Source organism: Oncorhynchus nerka, linkage group LG27 (assembly GCF_034236695.1).
Source record: "Oncorhynchus nerka isolate Pitt River linkage group LG27, Oner_Uvic_2.0, whole genome shotgun sequence".
In the NCBI taxonomy this organism is placed as follows: domain Eukaryota; kingdom Metazoa; phylum Chordata; class Actinopteri; order Salmoniformes; family Salmonidae; genus Oncorhynchus; species Oncorhynchus nerka.
The window spans coordinates 107362601-107382738 of NC_088422.1; the positions used below are offsets into that span (position 1 = coordinate 107362601).

The 20138-nt window shown below is 45.7% G+C and overlaps 1 long non-coding RNA gene across 1 annotated transcript; it reads left to right on the plus strand.

The window, feature by feature from the left end:
• The first annotated feature begins 93 nt into the window (after positions 1 to 93).
• Positions 94 to 753, plus strand: LOC135565237 (uncharacterized). The gene is made up of 2 exons (XR_010461406.1): positions 94 to 136; positions 296 to 753. It is a non-coding gene; the product is annotated as an uncharacterized LOC135565237 (long non-coding RNA).
• The last annotated feature ends 19385 nt before the right edge of the window (positions 754 to 20138 follow it).

Consider the following 20138-nt stretch of genomic DNA (forward strand, 5'->3'; position numbering starts at 1 on the left):
CCCCAGGTCCAGAGTTGTCTGTCAGGACTGCCCCCAGGTCCAGAGTTGTCTGTCTGGACTGGCCCCCAGGTCCAGAGTTGTCTGTCTGGACTGGCCCCCCAGGTCCAGAGTTGTCTGTCAGGACTGCCCCCCCCAGGTCCAGAGTTGTCTGTCTGGACTGCCCCCAGGTCCAGAGTTGTCTGTCTGGACTGCCCCCCAGGTCCAGAGTTGTCTGTCTGGACTGGCCCCCCCAGGTCCAGAGTTGTCTGTCAGGACTGCCCCCAGGTCCAGAGTTGTCTGTCAGGACTGCCCCCAGGTCCAGAGTTGTCTGTCTGGACTGGCCCCCCCCCTGGTCCAGAGTTGTCTGTCTGTCAGGACTGCCTCTCAGTGCGTCCCTCCCTCTACATATCACGTGATAACCATATATTAACTGTATATCTGAACCTCTTAAAGTCGTGCGGTCTGAGTGAGTACGGTGGGGAGGACAGTAGTGGTTATATGAGGGGGGGTGGCCGTGATGGAGAAGGGAACAGCCATGTTAAATTCCCTCTTATTGGTGGAAACGCGCTGTCCAATGGGAGGCCTCGTGGTTGGTGGGTGATTTCCTATCGATCTCCCTCTGGATGGGTGTCTGTGTAGAGAAAGTAGAAATGTTCCAAATAAAGGTATTTTTGTATACGAGTGAAGGTGTAAATAAGTAGCACAGATTTGATGAGTTGTACCATGTTTATCAGACTGAAACACTTTGTACAGAATAAAACTATCCTGCTATGATATGGTCCCACATCTGTTTTGTCCTGTCTTCATCCTCTAGCCTGGTCCCACATCTGTTTTGTCCTGTCTTCATCCTCTAGCCTGGTCCCACATCTGTTTTGTCCTGTCTTCATCCTCTAGCCTGGTCCCACATCTGTTTTGTCCTGTCTTCATCCTCTAGCCTGGTCCCACATCTGTTTTGTCCTGTCTTCATCCTCTAGCCTGGTCCCACATCTGTTTTGTCCTGTCTTCATCCTCTAGCCTGGTCCCACATCTGTTTGTCCTGTCTTCATCCTCTAGCCTGGTCCCACATCTGTTTTGTCCTGTCTTCATCCTCTAGCCTGGTCCCACATCTGTTTGTCCTGTCTTCATCCTCTAGCCTGGTCCCACATCTGTTTTGTCCTGTCTTCATCCTCTAGCCTGGTCCCACATCTGTTTTGTCCTGTCTTCATCCTCTAGCCTGGTCCCACATCTGTTTTGTCCTGTCTTCATCCTCTAGCCTGGTCCCACATCTGTTTGTCCTGTCTTCATCCTCTAGCCTGGTCCCACATCTGTTTTGTCCTGTCTTCATCCTCTAGCCTGGTCCCACATCTGTTTTGTCCTGTCTTCATCCTCTAGCCTGGTCCACATCTGTTTTGTCCTGTCTTCATCCTCTAGCCTGGTCCCACATCTGTTTTGTCCTGTCTTCATCCTCTAGCCTGGTCCCACATCTGTTTTGTCCTGTCTTCATCCTCTAGCCTGGTCCCACATCTGTTTTGTCCTGTCTTCATCCTCTAGCCTGGTCCCACATCTGTTTTGTCCTGTCTTCATCCTCTAGCCTGGTCCCACATCTGTTTTGTCCTGTCTTCATCCTCTAGCCTGGTCCCACATCTGTTTTGTCCTGTCTTCATCCTCTAGCCTGGTCCCACATCTGTTTTGTCCTGTCTTCATCCTCTAGCCTGGTCCCACATCTGTTTTGTCCTGTCTTCATCCTCTAGCCTGGTCCCACATCTGTTTTGTCCTGTCTTCATCCTCTAGCCTGGTCCCACATCTGTTTTGTCCTGTCTTCATCCTCTAGCCTGGTCCCACATCTGTTTTGTCCTGTCTTCATCCTCTAGCCTGGTCCCACATCTGTTTTGTCCTGTCTTCATCCTCTAGCCTGGTCCCACATCTGTTTTGTCCTGTCTTCATCCTCTAGCCTGGTCCCACATCTGTTTTGTCCTGTCTTCATCCTCTAGCCTGGTCCCACATCTGTTTTGTCCTGTCTTCATCCTCTAGCCTGGTCCCACATCTGTTTGTCCTGTCTTCATCCTCTAGCCTGGTCCCACATCTGTTTGTCCTGTCTTCATCCTCTAGCCTGGTCCCACATCTGTTTTGTCCTGTCTTCATCCTCTAGCCTGGTCCCACATCTGTTTTGTCCTGTCTTCATCCTCTAGCCTGGTCCCACATCTGTTTGTCCTGTCTTCATCCTCTAGCCTGGTCCCACATCTGTTTGTCCTGTCTTCATCCTCTAGCCTGGTCCCACATCTGTTTTGTCCTGTCTTCATCCTCTAGCCTGGTCCCACATCTGTTTGTCCTGTCTTCATCCTCTAGCCTGGTCCCACATCTGTTTGTCCTGTCTTCATCCTCTAGCCTGGTCCCACATCTGTTTTGTCCTGTCTTCATCCTCTAGCCTGGTCCCACATCTGTTTGTCCTGTCTTCATCCTCTAGCCTGGTCCCACATCTGTTTTGTCCTGTCTTCATCCTCTAGCCTGGTCCCACATCTGTTTTGTCCTGTCTTCATCCTCTAGCCTGGTCCCACATCTGTTTTGTCCTGTCTTCATCCTCTAGCCTGGTCCCACATCTGTTTTGTCCTGTCTTCATCCTCTAGCCTGGTCCCACATCTGTTTTGTCCTGTCTTCATCCTCTAGCCTGGTCCTCCCCCTGCGCCCCTTCCCCCTGCGTCCCCTTCCCCCTTCGCCATTCCCCCTGCGCCCTTCCCCCTGCGCCCCTTCCCCCCCCTGCGCCCCTTCCCCCTGCGCGCCCCTTCCCCCACTGCGCCCCCCTCCCCTGCGCCCCTTCCCCCCTGGCCCCCCCTCCCCTGCGCCCTTCCCCCTGCGCCCTTCCCCCCTGCGCCCCTTCCCCCTGCGCCCCTTCCCCCTGCGCCCTTCCCCCCTGCGCCCTTATCCCCCTGCGCCCCTTCTCCCCCTGCGCCCCTTCTCCCCTGCGCCCCTTCCCCCACTGCGCCCCCCTCCCCTGCGCCATATTTAAATGGTTTAAACCCTCGTTATCCTTCTGGGTCATATTTAAATGGTTTATTCCCCCGTTATCCTTCTGGGTCTTATTTAAATGGTTTAAACCCTCGTTATCCTTCTGGGTCTTATTTAAATGGTTTAAACCCTCGTTATCCTTCTGGGTCATATTTAAATGGTTTATACCCTCGTTATCCTTCTGGGTCATATTTAAATCCTTCTGGGTCTTATTTAAACTTCTGGTTTAAACCCTCGTTATCCTTCTGGGTCATATTTTAAACATCTGGGTCTTATTTAAATGGTTTAAAGCCTCGTTATCCTTCTGGGTCTTATTTAAATGGTTTCCTTCTGGGTCTTATTTAAATGGTTTAAACCCTCGTTATCCTTCTGGGTCTTATTTAAATGGTTTAAACCCTCGTTATCCTTCTGGGTCATATTTAAATGGTTTATAGCCTCGTTATCCTTCTGGGTCATATGTAAATGGTTTATAGCCTCGTTATCCTTCTGGTCATATTTAAATGGTTTATAGCCTCGTTATCCTTCTGGTCATATTTAAATGGTTTATAGCCTCGTTATCCTTCTGGGTCATATGTAAATGGTTTATAGCCTCGTTATCCTTCTGGTCATATTTAAATGGTTTATAGCCTCGTTATCCTTCTGGGTCATATTTAAATGGTTTAAACCCTCGTTATCCTTCTGGGTCATATTTAAATGGTTTAAACCCTCGTTATCCTTCTGGGTCATATTTAAATGGTTTATAGCCTCGTTATCCTTCTGGGTCATATTTAAATGGTTTAAACCCTCGTTATCCTTCTGGGTCATATTTAAACCCTCGTTATCCTTCTGGGTCATATTTAAATGGTTTAAAACCTCGTTATCCTTCTGGGTCATATTTTAAACTTCTGGGTCTTATTTAAATGGTTTAAACCCTCGTTATCCTTCTGGGTCATATTTTAAACCCTCGTTACCCTTCTGGGTCATATTTAAATGGTTTATAGCCTCGTTATCCTTCTGGGTCATATTTAAACGGTTTAAACCCTCGTTATCCTTCTCGGTCATATTTAAATGGTTTATACCCTCGTTATCCTTCTGGGTCATATTTAAATGGTTTATAGCCTCGTTATCCTTCTGGGTCATATTTAAACGGTTTAAACCCTCGTTATCCTTCTGGGTCATATTTAAACGGTTTAAACCCTCGTTATCCTTCTGGGTCATTTAAATGGTTTAAACCCTCGTTATCCTTCTGGGTCATTTAAATGGTTTAAACCCTCGTTATCCTTCTGGGTCATATTTTAAACTTCTGGGTCTTATTTAAATGGTTTAAACCCTCGTTATCCTTCTGGGTCATTTAAATGGTTTAAACCCTCGTTATCCTTCTGGGTCATATTTTAAACTTCTGGGTCTTATTTAAATAGTTTAAACCCTCGTTATCCTTCTGGGTCTTATTTAAATGGTTTAAACCCTCTTTATCCTTCTGGGTCATATTTAAATGGTTTATAGCCTCGTTATCCTTCTGGGTCATATTTAAATGGTTTAAACCCTCGTTATCCTTCTGGGTCATATTTAAATGGTTTATAGCCTCGTTATCCTTCTGGGTCATATTTAAACGGTTTAAACCCTCGTTATCCTTCTCGGTCATATTTAAATGGTTTATACCCTCGTTATCCTTCTGGGTCATATTTAAATGGTTTATAGCCTCGTTATCCTTCTGGGTTATGTTTATACCCTCATTATCCTTCTGGGTCATATTTAAATGGTTTATTCCCCCGTTATCCTTCTGGGTCATATTTAAATGGTTTATAGCCTCGTTATCCTTCTGGGTCATATTTAAACGGTTTATAGCCTCGTTATCCTTCTGGGTCATATTTAAATGGTTTAAACCCTCGTTATCCTTCTGGGTCATATTTAAATGGTTTATTCCCCCGTTATCCTTCTGGGTCATATTTAAATGGTTTATAGCCTCGTTATCCTTCTGGGTCATATTTAAATGGTTTATAGCCTCGTTATCCTTCTGGGTCATATTTAAACGGTTTATAGCCTCGTTATCCTTCTGGGTCATATTTAAACGGTTTATAGCCTCGTTATCCTTCTGGGTCATATTTAAATGGTTTATAGCCTCGTTATCCTCCTGGGTCATATTTAAATGGTTTATAGCCTCGTTATCCTTCTGGGTCATATTTAAATGGTTTAAACCCTCGTTATCCTCCTGGGTCATATTTAAATGGTTTATAGCCTCGTTATCCTCCTGGGTCATATTTAAATGGTTGGATGGGCTCCCTGAGGTCAGACGTCTGTTTGATCACAATACAGGAGACTCACCTGCTCTGAGGAGGGGAGAGAGATACAGGTAACTAACACAATACAGGAGACTCACCTGCTCTGAGGAGGGGAGAGAGATACAGGTAACTAACACAATACAGGAGACTCACCTGCTCTGAGGAGGGGAGAGAGATACAGGTAACTGACACAATACAGGAGACTCACCTGCTCTGAGGAGTGGAGAGAGATACAGGTAACTGACACACAATACAGGAGACTCACCTGCTCTGAGGAGGGGAGAGAGATACAGGTAACTAACACAATACAGGAGACTCACCTGCTCTGAGGAGGGGAGAGAGATACAGGTAACTAACACAATACAGGAGACTCACCTGCTCTGAGGAGGGGAGAGAGATACAGGTAACTGACACACAATACAGGAGACTCACCTGCTCTGAGGAGGGGAGAGAGATACAGGTAACTAACACAATACAGGAGACTCACCTGCTCTGAGGAGGGAGAGAGATACAGGTAACTAACACAATACAGGAGACTCACCTGCTCTGAGGGGAGAGAGATACCAGTAACTGACACAATACAGGAGACTCACCTGCTCTGAGGAGGGGAGAGAGATACAGGTAACTGACACAATACAGGAGACTCACCTGCTCTGAGGAGGGGAGAGAGATACAGGTAACTGACACACAATACAGGAGACTCACCTGCTCTGAGGAGGGGAGAGAGATACAGGTAACTGACACACAATACAGGAGACTCACCTGCTCTGAGGAGGGGAGAGAGATACAGGTAACTAACACAATACAGGAGACTCACCTGCTCTGAGGAGGGGAGAGAGATACAGGTAACTAACACAATACAGGAGACTCACCTGCTCTGAGGAGGGGAGAGAGATACAGGTAACTGACACACAATACAGGAGACTCACCTGCTCTGAGGGGAGAGAGATACAGGTAACTAACACAATACAGGAGACTCACCTGCTCTGAGGGGAGAGAGATACCAGTAACTGACACAATACAGGAGACTCACCTGCTCTGAGGAGGGGAGAGAGATACAGGTAACTGACACAATACAGGAGACTCACCTGCTCTGAGGGGGAGAGAGATACAGGTAACTGACACAATACAGGAGACTCACCTGCTCTGAGGAGGGAGAGAGATACAGGTAACTGACACAATACAGGAGACTCACCTGCTCTGAGGAGAGAGAGATACAGGTAACTGACACAATACAGGAGACTCACCTGCTCTGAGGAGGGGAGAGAGATACAGGTAACTGACACAATACAGGAGACTCACCTGCTCTGAGGAGGGGAGAGAGATACAGGTAACTAACACAATACAGGAGACTCACCTGCTCTGAGTAGAGAGCGATACAGGTAACTGACACAATACAGGAGACTCACCTGCTCTGAGGAGGGGAGAGAGATACAGGTAACTAACACAATACAGGAGACTCACCTGCTCTGAGGAGGGAAGAGAGATACAGGTAACTAACACAATACAGGAGACTCACCTGCTCTGAGGAGGGGAGAGAGATACCAGTAACTGACACACAATACTGGAGACTCACCTGCTCTGAGGAGGGGAGAGAGAGATACAGGTAACTGACACAATACAGGAGACTCACCTGCTCTGAGGAGGGGAGAGAGATACAGGTAACTGACACACAATACAGGAGACTCACCTGCTCTGAGGAGGGGAGAGAGATACAGGTAACTGACACACAATACAGGAGACTCACCTGCTCTGAGGAGGGGAGAGAGATACAGGTAACTGACACAATACAGGAGACTCACCTGCTCTGAGGAGGGGAGAGAGATACAGGTAACTGACACAATACAGGAGACTCACCTGCTCTGAGGAGGGGAGAGAGATACAGGTAACTGACACAATACAGGAGACTCACCTGCTCTGAGGGGAGAGAGATACAGGTAACTAACACAATACAGGAGACTCACCTGCTCTGAGGAGTGGAGAGAGACACAGGTAACTGACACAATACAGGAGACTCACCTGCTCTGAGGAGTGAGGAGATACCAGTAACTAAAACACAATACAGGAGACTCACCTGCTCTGAGGAGGGGAGAGAGATACAGGTAACTGACACAATACAGGAGACTCACCTGCTCTGAGGAGGGGAGAGACATACAGGTAACTGACACAATACAGGAGACTCACCTGCTCTGAGGAGGGGAGAGAGATACCGGTAACTAACACAATACAGGAGACTCACCTGCTCTGAGTAGAGAGCGATACAAGTAACTAAAACACAATATAGGAGACGCCGCTCCAGAATTTACCATAAAAGTTCATATGGCTTAAGATCTGGTGGCTGAGATACCAACCCCCTTTAAACCCCCTGTGGGTTGAGATCTGGTGGCTGAGATACCAACCCCCTTTAAACCCCCTCTGGGTTGAGATCTGGTGACTGAGACACAAACCCCCTTTAAACCCCCTCTGGGTTGAGATCTGGTGACTGAGACACAAACCCCCTTTAAACCCCCTCTGGGTTGAGATCTGGTGACTGAGACACAAACCCCCTTTAAACCCCCTCTGGGTTGAGATCTGGTGACTGAGACACAAACCCCTTTAAACCCCCTCTGGGTTGAGATCTGGTGGCTGAGACACAAACCCCTTTAAACCCCCTCTGGGTTGAGATCTGGTGACTGAGACACAAACCCCTTTAAACCCCTCTGGGTTGAGATCTGGTGACTGAGACACAAACCCCCTTTAAACCCCCTCTGGGTTGAGATCTGGTGACTGAGACACAAACCCCCTTTAAACCCCCTCTGGGTTGAGATCTGGTGACTGAGACACAAACCCCCTTTAAACCCCCTCTGGGTTGAGATCTGGTGGCTGAGACACAAACCCCCTTTAAACCCCCTCTGGGTTGAGATCTGGTGACTGAGACACCAACCCCCTTTAAACCCCCTCTGGGTTGAGATCTGGTGGCTGAGACACAAACCCCTTTAAACCCCCTCTGGGTTGAGATCTGGTGACTGAGACACCAACCCCTTTAAACCCCCTCTGGGTTGAGATCTGGTGGCTGAGACACAAACCCCTTTAAACCCCTCTGGGTTGAGATCTGGTGACTGAGACACAAACCCCCTTTAAACCCCCTCTGGGTTGAGATCTGGTGGCTGAGACACAAACCCCCTTTAAACCCCCTCTGGGTTGAGATCTGGTGGCTGAGACACAAACCCCCTTTAAACCCCCTCTGGGTTGAGATCTGGTGACTGAGACACAAACCCCCTTTAAACCCCCTCTGGGATGAGATCTGGTGGCTGAGACAAACCCCCTTTAAGCCCCCTCTGGGTTGAGATCTGGTGGCTGAGACACAAACCCCCTCTGGGTTGAGATCTGGTGGCTGAGACACAAACCCCCTTTAAGCCCCCTCTGGGTTGAGATCTGGTGGCTGAGACACAAACCCCCTCTGGGTTGAGATCTGGTGGCTGAGACACCAACCCCCTTTAAACCCCCTCTGGGTTGAGATCTGGTGACTGAGACACAAACCCCCTTTAAACCCCCTCTGGGTTGAGATCTGGTGACTGAGACACAAACCCCCTCTGGGTTGAGATCTGGTGACTGAGACACAAACCCCTTTGGGTTGAGATCTGGTGACTGAGACACAAACCCCCTTTAAACCCCCTCTAGGTTGAGATCTGGTGGCTGAGACACAAACCCCCTCTGGGTTGAGATCTGGTTACTGAGACACAAACCCCCTTTAAACCCCCTCTGGGTTGAGATCTGGTGACTGAGACACAAACCCCCTTTAAGCCCCCTCTGGGTTGAGATCTGGTGGCTGAGACAAACCCCCTTTAAGCCCCCTCTGGGTTGTAATCTGGCGGCTGAGACACAAACCCCCTTTAAACCCCTCTGGGTTGAGACCTGGTGGCTGAGACACAAACAGGTGGCTGAGTCAATCACCACCTTCCGGAGACACCTGAAACCCCACCTCTTTAAGGAATACCTAGGATAGGATAAAGTAATCCCTCTCACCCCCCTTAAAAGATTTAGATGCACTACTGTTCCACCGGATGTCATAAGGTGAATGCACCAATTTGTAAGTCGCTCTGGATAAGAGCGTCTGCTAAATGACTTAAATGTAATGTAAATGAGACACATGCAGATCTCCTCTAGAGCAGTGATGTTTTGGGGCTGTTGCTGGGCAACACAGACTTTCAACTCCCTCCAAAGATTTTCTATGGGTTTGAGATCTGGAGACTGGCTAGGCCACTCCAGGACCTTGAAATGATTCTTACAAAGCCACTCCTTCATTGCCCGGGCGGTATGTTTGGGATCATTGTCATGCTGAAAGACCCAGCCATGTTTCATCTTCAATGCCCTTGCTGATTGAAGGAGGTTTTCACTCAAAATCTCACGATACATGGCCCCATTCATTCTTTCCTTTACATGCATCAGTCATCCTGGTCCCTTTGCAGAAAAACAGCCCCAAAGCATGATGTTTCCACCCCCATGCTTCACAGTAGGTATGGTGTTCTTTGGATGCAACTCAGCATTCTTTGTCCTCCAAACACGACGAGTTGAGTTTTTACCAAAAAGTTATATTTTGGTTTCATCTGACCATATGACATTCTCCCAGTCTTCTTCTGGATCATCCAAATGCTCTCTAGCAAATTTCAGACGGGCCTGGACATGTACTGGCTTAAGCAGGGGGACACGTCTGGCACTGCAGGATTTGAGGCCCTGGCGGCGTAGTGTGTTACTGATGGTAGGCTTTGTTACTTTGGTCCCAGCTCTCTGCAGGTCATTCACTAGGTCCCCCCGTGTGGTTCTGGGATTTTTGCTCACCGTTCTTGTGATCATTTTGACCCCACTGGGTGAGATCTTGCGTGGAGCCCCAGATCGAGGGAGATTATCAGTAGTCTTGTATGTCTTCCATTTCCTAATAATTGCTCCCACAGTTGATTTCTTCAAACCAAGCTGCTTACCTATTGCAGATTCAGTCTTACCAGCCTGGTGCAGGTCTACAATTTTGTTTCTGGTGTCCTTTGACAGCTCTTTGGTCTTGGCCATAGTGGAGTTTGGAGTGTGACTGTTGGAGGTTGTGGAGAGGTGTCTTTTATACTGATAACAAGTTCAAACAGGTGCCATTAATACAGGTAACGAGTGGAGGACAGAGGAGCCTCTTGAAGAAGTTACAGGTCTGTGAGAGCCAGAAATCTTGCCTGTTTGTAGGTGACCAAATACTTATTTTCCATCATAATTTGCAAATAAATTCATTAAAAACCCTACAATGTGATTTTCTGGATTTTTCTTCTCATTTTGTCTGTCATAATTGAAGTGTATCTATGATGAAAATTACAGGCCTCATCTTTTTAAGTGGGAGAACTTGCACAATTGGTGGCTGACTAAATACTTTTTTGCCCCACTGTATTACGGTAACATTTCACCTGTCGAGTCCCAACACCTTACCACTGTTACACCTGGTTAACAGCAGAGTCCCAACACCTCAACACCTTAACACCACTGTTACACCTGGTTATCAGCAGAGTCCCAACACCTTACCACTGTTACACCTGGCTATCAGCAGAGTCCCAACACCTTACCACTGTTACACCTGGCTATCAGCAGAGTCCCAACACCTTACCACTGTTACACCTGGTTATCAGCAGAGTCCCAACAGCAGAGTCCCAACACCTTACCACTGTTACACCTGGTTATCAGCAGAGTCCCAACACCTTACCACTGTTACACCTGGTTATCAGCAGAGTCCCAAGACCTTACCACTGTTACACCTGGCTATCAGCAGAGTCCCAACACCTTACCACTGTTACACCTGGTTATCAGCAGAGTCCCAACACCTTACCACTGTTACACCTGGCTATCAGCAGAGTCCCAACACCTTACCACTGTTACACCTGGTTATCAGCAGAGTCCCAACACCTTACCACTGTTACACCTGGTTATCAGCAGAGTCCCAACACCTTACCACTGTTACACCTGGCTATCAGCAGAGTCCCAACACCTTACCACTGTTACACCTGGCTATCAGCAGAGTCCCAACACCTTACCACTGTTACACCTGGTTATCAGCAGAGTCCCAACACCTTACCACTGTTACACCTGGTTATCAGCAGAGTCCCAACACCTACCACTGCCAAACTATGGCATAAGGGGACGACAATAAGAGGCAATCCGTAATTTAGATTTAAGACGTTACTGAGGTTGTGTTGAGGGCTCCGGCTCGATATGGACAGCAGCCAGGTTGTGTTGAGGGCTCGATATGGACAGCAGCCAGGTTGTGTTGAGGGCTCGATATGGACAGCAGCCAGGTTGTGTTGAGGGCTCGATATGGACAGCAGCCAGGTTGTGTTGAGGGCTCGATATGGACAGCAGCCAGGTTGTGTTGAGGGCTCTGGCTCGATATGGACAGCAGCCAGGTTGTGTTGAGGGCTCCGGCTCGATGTGGACAGCAGCCAGGTTGTGTTGAGGGCTCCGGCTCGATGTGGACAGCAGCCATCAACCATTATTACGGGAAGCTCCGTGGTTAGATTGGTGGAAGTCATAAATACCCGTACCTTTGTTTTCCTGGAGGTATTACACCCTAACCCGAAGTTATCAGAATTCATGCCCACCATCAAGAAACAGATTCCTGCTCTGAAAACAGTTGTGTTGCATATTGGGTCTAATGATATTATGTGTGTGAACTCTGTAAAGCTAAGAGACTCTTGGAGAATGCACAGAAGTTAGCAGGACGTTTCATTGTCTCTGGCCCCAATTCCATCTCCTCGTCGTTGTGGGGACTGAGTGTTTTAGCCGTCTTTTGGTCTCTTCCCCAGTGGTTAATGCGTCTGTCCTTCGTCGACAAGTCTGACTCCTTCTGGAATAGGCTACGTTCTGGAAGACGGAATTCACCTGGGTGAAAATGGCTCCCGGCTGTTGTCATCAAACACTGGAAAGGTTCTTGGTCAACTGAACTGATGCGAGGACAATATTATCAGGACATGGATGTCATGTTTACCATCTCCTCATTGGTCACTGTGAGAGTTCTACATGTTGTATCTGAAGGTGGTGATATAATGGTGCTAACCAGAGAAACGTTCTTTAGTCTCTATGAGAGTTCTACATGTTGTATCTGAAGGTGGTGCTAACCAGAGAAACGTTCTTTAGTCTCTATGAGAGTTCTACATGTTGTATCTGAAGGTGGTGTTAACCAGAGAAACGTTCTTTAGTCTCTATGAGAGTTCTACATGTTGTATCTGAAGGTGGTGCTAACCAGAGAAACGTTCTTTAGTCTCTATGAGAGTTCTACATGTATCTGAAGGTGGTGATATAATGGTGCTAACCAGAGAAACGTTCTTTAGTCTCTATGAGAGTTCTACATGTTGTATCTGAAGGTGGTGCTAACCAGAGAAACGTTCTTTAGTCTCTATGAGAGTTGTACATGTTGTATCTGAAGGTGGTGATATAATGGTGCTAACCAGAGAAACGTTCTTTAGTCTCTATGAGAGTTCTACATGTTGTATCTGAAGGTGGTGATATAATGGTGCTAACCAGAGAAACGTTCTTTAGTCTCTATGAGAGTTCTACATGTTGTATCTGAAGGTGGTGCTAACCAGAGAAACATTCTTTAGTCTCTATGAGAGTTCTACATGTTGTATCTGAAGGTGGTGCTAACCAGAGAAACGTTCTTTAGTCTCTATGAGAGTTGTACATGTTGTATCTGAAGGTGGTGTTAACCAGAGAAACGTTCTTTAGTCTCTATGAGAGTTCTACATGTTGTATCTGAAGGTGGTGCTAACCAGAGAAACGTTCTTTAGTCTCTATGAGAGTTCTACATGTATCTGAAGGTGGTGCTAACCAGAGAAACGTTCTTTAGTCTCTATGAGAGTTCTACATGTTGTATCTGAAGGTGGTGATATAATGGTGCTAACCAGAGAAATGTTCTTTAGTCTCTATGAGAGTTCTACATGTTGTATCTGAAGGTGGTGATATAATGGTGTTAACCAGAGAAACGTTCTTTAGTCTCTATGAGAGTTGTACATGTTGTATCTGAAGGTGGTGATATAATGGTGCTAACCAGAGAAACGTTCTTTAGTCTCTATGAGAGTTCTACATGTTGTATCTGAAGGTGGTGATATAATGGTGCTAACCAGAGAAATGTTCTTTAGTCTCTATGAGAGTTGTACATGTTGTATCTGAAGGTGGTGCTAACCAGAGAAACGTTCTTTAGTCTCTATGAGAGTTCTACATGTTGTATCTGAAGGTGGTGATATAATGGTGCTAACCAGAGAAACGTTCTTTAGTCTCTATGAGAGTTGTACATGTTGTATCTGAAGGTGGTGCTATAATGGTGCTAACCAGAGAAACGTTCTTTAGTCTCTATGAGAGTTCTACATGTTGTATCTGAAGGTGGTAATATAATGGTGCTAACCAGAGAAACGTTCTTTAGTCTCTATGAGAGTTCTACATGTTGTATCTGAAGGTGGTGCTAACCAGAGAAACGTTGTTTAGTCTCTATGAGAGTTCTACATGTTGTATCTGAAGGTGGTGCTAACCAGAGAAACGTTCTTTAGTCTCTATGAGAGTTGTACATGTTGTATCTGAAGGTGGTGATATAATGGTGCTAACCAGAGAAACGTTCTTTAGTCTCTATGAGAGTTCTACATGTTGTATCTGAAGGTGGTGATATAATGGTGCTAACCAGAGAAACGTTCTTTAGTCTCTATGAGAGTTCTACATGTTGTATCTGAAGGTGGTGACATAATGGTGCTAACCAGAGAAACGTTCTTTAGTCTCTATGAGAGTTGTACATGTTGTATCTGAAGGTGGTGCTAACCAGAGAAACGTTCTTTAGTCTCTATGAGAGTTCTACATGTTGTATCTGAAGGTGGTGACATAATGGTGCTAACCAGAGAAACGTTCTTTAGTCTCTATGAGAGTTCTACATGTTGTATCTGAAGGTGGTGCTAACCAGAGAAACGTTCTTTAGTCTCTATGAGAGTTCTACATGTTGTATCTGAAGGTGGTGCTAACCAGAGAAATGTTCTTTAGTCTCTATGAGAGTTCTACATGTATCTGAAGGTGGTGATATAATGGTGCTAACCAGAGAAACGTTCTTTAGTCTCTATGAGAGTTCTACATGTTGTATCTGAAGGTGGTGCTAACCAGAGAAACGTTCTTTAGTCTCTATGAGAGTTCTACATGTTGTATCTGAAGGTGGTGACATAATGGTGCTAACCAGAGAAACGTTCTTTAGTCTCTATGAGAGTTCTACATGTTGTATCTGAAGGTGGTGATATAATGGTGCTAACCAGAGAAACGTTCTTTAGTCTCTATGAGAGTTCTACATGTTGTATCTGAAGGTGGTGATATAATGGTGCTAACCAGAGAAACGTTCTTTAGTCTCTATGAGAGTTGTACATGTTGTATCTGAAGGTGGTGATATAATGGTGCTAACCAGAGAAACGTTCTTTAGTCTCTATGAGAGTTGTACATGTTGTATCTGAAGGTGGTGATATAATGGTGCTAACCAGAGAAACGTTCTTTAGTCTCTATGAGAGTTGTACATGTTGTATCTGAAGGTGGTGATATAATGGTGCTAACCAGAGAAACGTTCTTTAGTCTCTATGAGAGTTGTACATGTTGTATCTGAAGGTGGTGATATAATGGTGCTAACCAGAGAAACGTTCTTTAGTCTCTATGAGAGTTGTACATGTTGTATCTGAAGGTGGTGATATAATGGTGCTAACCAGAGAAACGTTCTTTAGTCTCTATGAGAGTTCTACATGTTGTATCTGAAGGTGGTGACATAATGGTGCTAACCAGAGAAACGTTCTTTAGTCTCTATGAGAGTTCTACATGTATCTGAAGGTGGTGACATAATGGTGCTAACCAGAGAAACGTTCTTTAGTCTCTATGAGAGTTGTACATGTTGTATCTGAAGGTGGTGACATAATGGTGCTAACCAGAGAAACGTTCTTTAGTCTCTATGAGAGTTGTACATGTTGTATCTGAAGGTGGTGATATAATGGTGCTAACCAGAGAAACGTTCTTTAGTCTCTATGAGAGTTGTACATGTATCTGAAGGTGGTGACATAATGGTGCTAACCAGAGAAACGTTCTTTAGTCTCTATGAGAGTTCTACATGTATCTGAAGGTGGTGACATAATGGTGCTAACAGGAGAAACGTTCTTTAGTCTCTATGAGAGTTGTACATGTATCTGAAGGTGGTGACATAATGGTGCTAACCAGAGAAACGTTCTTTAGTCTCTATGAGAGTTGTACATGTTGTATCTGAAGGTGGTGACATAATGGTGCTAACCAGAGAAACGTTCTTTAGTCTCTATGAGAGTTCTACATGTATCTGAAGGTGGTGACATAATGGTGCTAACCAGAGAAACGTTCTTTAGTCTCTATGAGAGTTCTACATGTATCTGAAGGTGGTGACATAATGGTGCTAACCAGAGAAACGTTCTTTAGTCTCTATGAGAGTTCTACATGTATCTGAAGGTGGTGACATAATGGTGCTAACCAGAGAAACGTTCTTTAGTCTCTATGAGAGTTCTACATGTATCTGAAGGTGGTGACATAATGGTGCTAACCAGAGAAACGTTCTTTAGTCTCTATGAGAGTTCTACATGTATCTGAAGGTGGTGACATAATGGTGCTAACCAGAGAAACGTTCTTTAGTCTCTATGAGAGTTCTACATGTTGTATCTGAAGGTGGTGACATAATGGTGCTAACCAGAGAAACGTTCTTTAGTCTCTATGAGAGTTCTACATGTATCTGAAGGTGGTGACATAATGGTGCTAACCAGAGAAACGTTCTTTAGTCTCTATGAGAGTTCTACATGTATCTGAAGGTGGTGACATAATGGTGCTAACCAGAGAAACGTTCTTTAGTCTCTATGAGAGTTCTACATGTATCTGAAGGTGGTGACATAATGGTGCTAACCAGAGAAACGTTCTTTAGTCTCTATGAGAGTTCTACATGTTGTATCTGAAGGTGGTGACATAATGGTGCTAACCAGAGAAACGTTCTTTAGTCTCTATGAGAGTTCTACATGTTGTATCTGAAGGTGGTGATATAATGGTGCTAACCAGAGAAACGTTCTTTAGTCTCTATGAGAGTTCTACATGTTGTATCTGAAGGTGGTGACATAATGGTGCTAACCAGAGAAACGTTTTTGCTATTTCTACTTTGTTTTATTTTCCTAACAGATATGATCTGTTGTTCTGAAATCTCAAAGTATTGAAACTCTATGATTTTAAATGCAGAAATGGTTTGACATTTTTACATCTTAATATTTGTAGTTTACCTAAAAAATGTCAAGATCTGGGCTTCTGATATTTTGTATTGTATCTGAGACCGAGTGAACTGATAAAACCCTGGACTCTGATGTTGCTATGGATGGTTAGAATGTGTTTAGGGCTGGTAGGAAAGGCAACAGTGGTGGTGTTTCTATGGATGGTTACAATGTGTTTAGGGCTGGTAGGAAAGGTAACGGTGGTGGTGTTTCTATGGATGGTTACAATGTGTTTAGGGCTGGTAGGAAAGGCAACGGTGGTGCTGTTTCTATGGATGGTTACAATGTGTTTAGGGCTGGTAGGAAAGGCAATGGTGGTGGTGTTTCTATGGATGGTTACAATGTGTTTAGGGCTGGTAGGAAAGGCAATGGTGGTGGTGTTTCTATGGATGGTTACAATGTGTTTAGAGCTGGTAGCAACGGTGGTGGTGTTTCTATGGATGGTTATAATGTGTTTAGGGTTGGTAGGAAAGGCAACGGTGGTGGTGTTGCTATTTACACAAGGAATCTTCTTTCTGTGTCTCTGTTAAAGGCCACCTCCAGTCCTAAACTATTATAATTGTTGGCTTTAAGTCTTCAGTTGTGTTCAAAGTCAAGAATAACAGTTATAGGAATCTTACCGTCCACCTTCCGCCAAGAAGTGTGTACTAAACAAACTCCCTGATTTAATTGCCATTTTTATTACCCCAGAGGTGTTGATCGCTGGAGATTTTAATCTTGCATGGATGCTGGAAGCTGACTGTCTACATGACTGTCGTACTAATCTACATTTGACCCAGCTGTTTACAAAGCCCACTTGTCCAAACTTAAAGGACTCTATGAAATCGACTTTGATTGACCTCATATTTACAAATACTCCAGAGAAATATTCTGGGGTATTTGCTTTGGATATTAGTGACCGCTGTCCCATTGTATGTGTCAGGGATATCCAGATGCCTCGATCCAAGCCTCATTTTATCAACGAGAGACATTTTAAACATTTAAATGAACTGGCCTTTTATTTGTGACCTTTATTTTGGTGACTTTGATTGTATTGCTTCTGTACCTGACCCACAGTGGGCTCTGAACCACGTCTCATGTTTTACATTGTTTTGTAGATAAACATGTTCCCTTAGAATTAATAGAATTAAAAGTAGGTCTTGCCCTTGGTTCAGTCCAGAGCTACCTGAAGTCATGCACAATAGAGATGCTGCCTGGGCCAAAGCTAGATTCCCAGACTGGCAGTCTTTCAGGCAGTTGAGAAATCCGTGTAAAAAACATTATATTATTATGCTAATACACTATCTGAATGTACAGGGAACTCAGCTACATTTTGGGAAGCTGTTACATCCCTGAAGGGATGTATCTCTTCTCTCCCTCAATAAATTAATTAATTTAGATTCCCTGGCCCTATTACTGACAACATGGATATCATTAATGGGTTTAAATCACCATTATCTCTGCAGCCTTTATATCAGAATGTATTTCAAAGGCAGCTTGGTAGAAATCTATTGAATGATAGTGAAAATGCTGCTCAGGAGTTTTCCTTTTTTTGAAATTCACTGATAAAGAAGTCCTGGATGCTTTGTTAACGTTAGACATGATAAAATCCCCAGGGGTGACCCAGAAAAACGACTCCGAAAAAGAGGGAAACGAGGCGGTCTTCTGGTCAGACTCCGGAGACGGGCACACCGTGCACCACTCCCTAGCATTCTTCTTGCCAATGTCCAGTCTCTTGACAACAAGGTTGATGAAATCCGAGCAAGGGTAGCATTCCAGAGGGACATCAGAGACTGTAACGTTCTTTGCTTCACGGAAACATGGCTCACTGGAGAGACGCTATCCGAGGCGGTGCAGCCAACGGGTTTCTCCACGCATCGCGCCGACAGAAACAAACACCTTTCTGGTAAGAAGAGGGGTGGGGGCGTATGCCTTATGGCTAACGAGACATGGTGTGATGAAAGAAACATACAGGAACTCAAATCCTTCTGTTCACCTGATTGAGAATTCCTCACAATCAAATGTAGACCGCATTATCTACCAAGAGAATTCTCTTCGATTATAATCACAGCCGTATATATCCCCCCCCAAGCAGACCCATCGATGGCTCTGAACAAACTTTATTTAACTCTTTGCAAACTGGAAACCATTTATCCGGAGGCTGCATTCATTGTAGCTGGGGATTTTAACAAGGCTAATCTGAAAACAAGACTCCCTAAATTTTATCAGCATATCGATTGCGCAACCAGGGGTGGAAAAACCTTGGATCATTGTTACTCTAACTTCTGCGACGCATATAAGGCCCTGCCCCGCCCCCCTTTCGGAAAAGCTGACCACGACTCCATTTTGTTGATCCCTGCCTACAGACAGAAACTAAAACAAGAGGCTCCCACGCTGAGGTCTGTCCAACGCTGGTCCGACCAAGCTGACTCTACACTCCAAGACTGCTTCCATCACGTGGACTGGGATATGTTTCGTATTGCGTCAGATAACAATATTGACGAATACGCTGATTCGGTGTGCGAGTTCATTAGAACGTGCGTTGAAGATGTAGTTCCCATAGCAACGATTAAAACATTCCCTAACCAGAAACCGTGGATTGATGGCAGCATTCGCGTGAAACTGAAAGCGCGAACCACTGCTTTTAATCAGGGCAAGGTGTCTGGTAACATGACCGAATACAAACAGTGCAGCTATTCCCTCCGCAAGGCTATCAAACAAGCTAAGCGTCAGTACAGAGACAAAGTAGAATCTCAATTCAACGGCTCAGACACAAGAGGCATGTGGCAGGGTCTACAGTCAATCACGGACTACAAGAAGAAATCCAGCCCAGTCACGGACCAGGATGTCTTGCTCCCAGGCAGACTAAATAACATTTTTGCCCGCTTTGAGGACAATACAGTGCCACTTACACGACCTGCAACGAAAACATGCGGTCTCTCCTTCACTGCAGCCGAGGTGAGTGAGACATTTAAACGTGTTAACCCTCGCAAGGCTACAGGCCCAGACGGCATCCCCAGCCGCGCCCTCAGAGCATGCGCAGACCAGCTGGCCGGTGTGTTTACGGACATATTCAATCAATCCCTATACCAGTCTGCTGTTCCCACATGCTTCAAGAGGGCCACCATTGTTCCTGTTCCCAAGAAAGCTAAGGTAACTGAGCTAAATGACTACCGCCCCGTAGCACTCACTTCCGTCATCATGAAGTGCTTTGAGAGACTAGTCAAGGACCATATCATCTCCACCCTACCTGACACCCTAGACCCACTCCAATTTGCTTACCGCCCAAATAGGTCCACAGACGATGCAATCTCAACCACACTGCACACTGCCCTAACCCATCTGGACAAGAGGAATACCTATGTGAGAATGCTGTTCATCGACTACAGCTCGGCATTCAACACCATAGTACCCTCCAAACTCATCATCAAGCTCGAGACCCTGGGTCTCGACCCCGCCCTGTGCAACTGGGTACTGGACTTCCTGACGGGCCGCTCCCAGGTGGTGAGGGTAGGCAACAACATCTCCTCCCCGCTGATCCCCAACACTGGGACCCCACAAGGGTGCGTTCTGAGCCCTCTCCTGTACTCCCTGTTCACCCACGACTGCGTGGCCACGCACGCCTCCAACTCAATCATCAAGTTTGCGGACGACACAACAG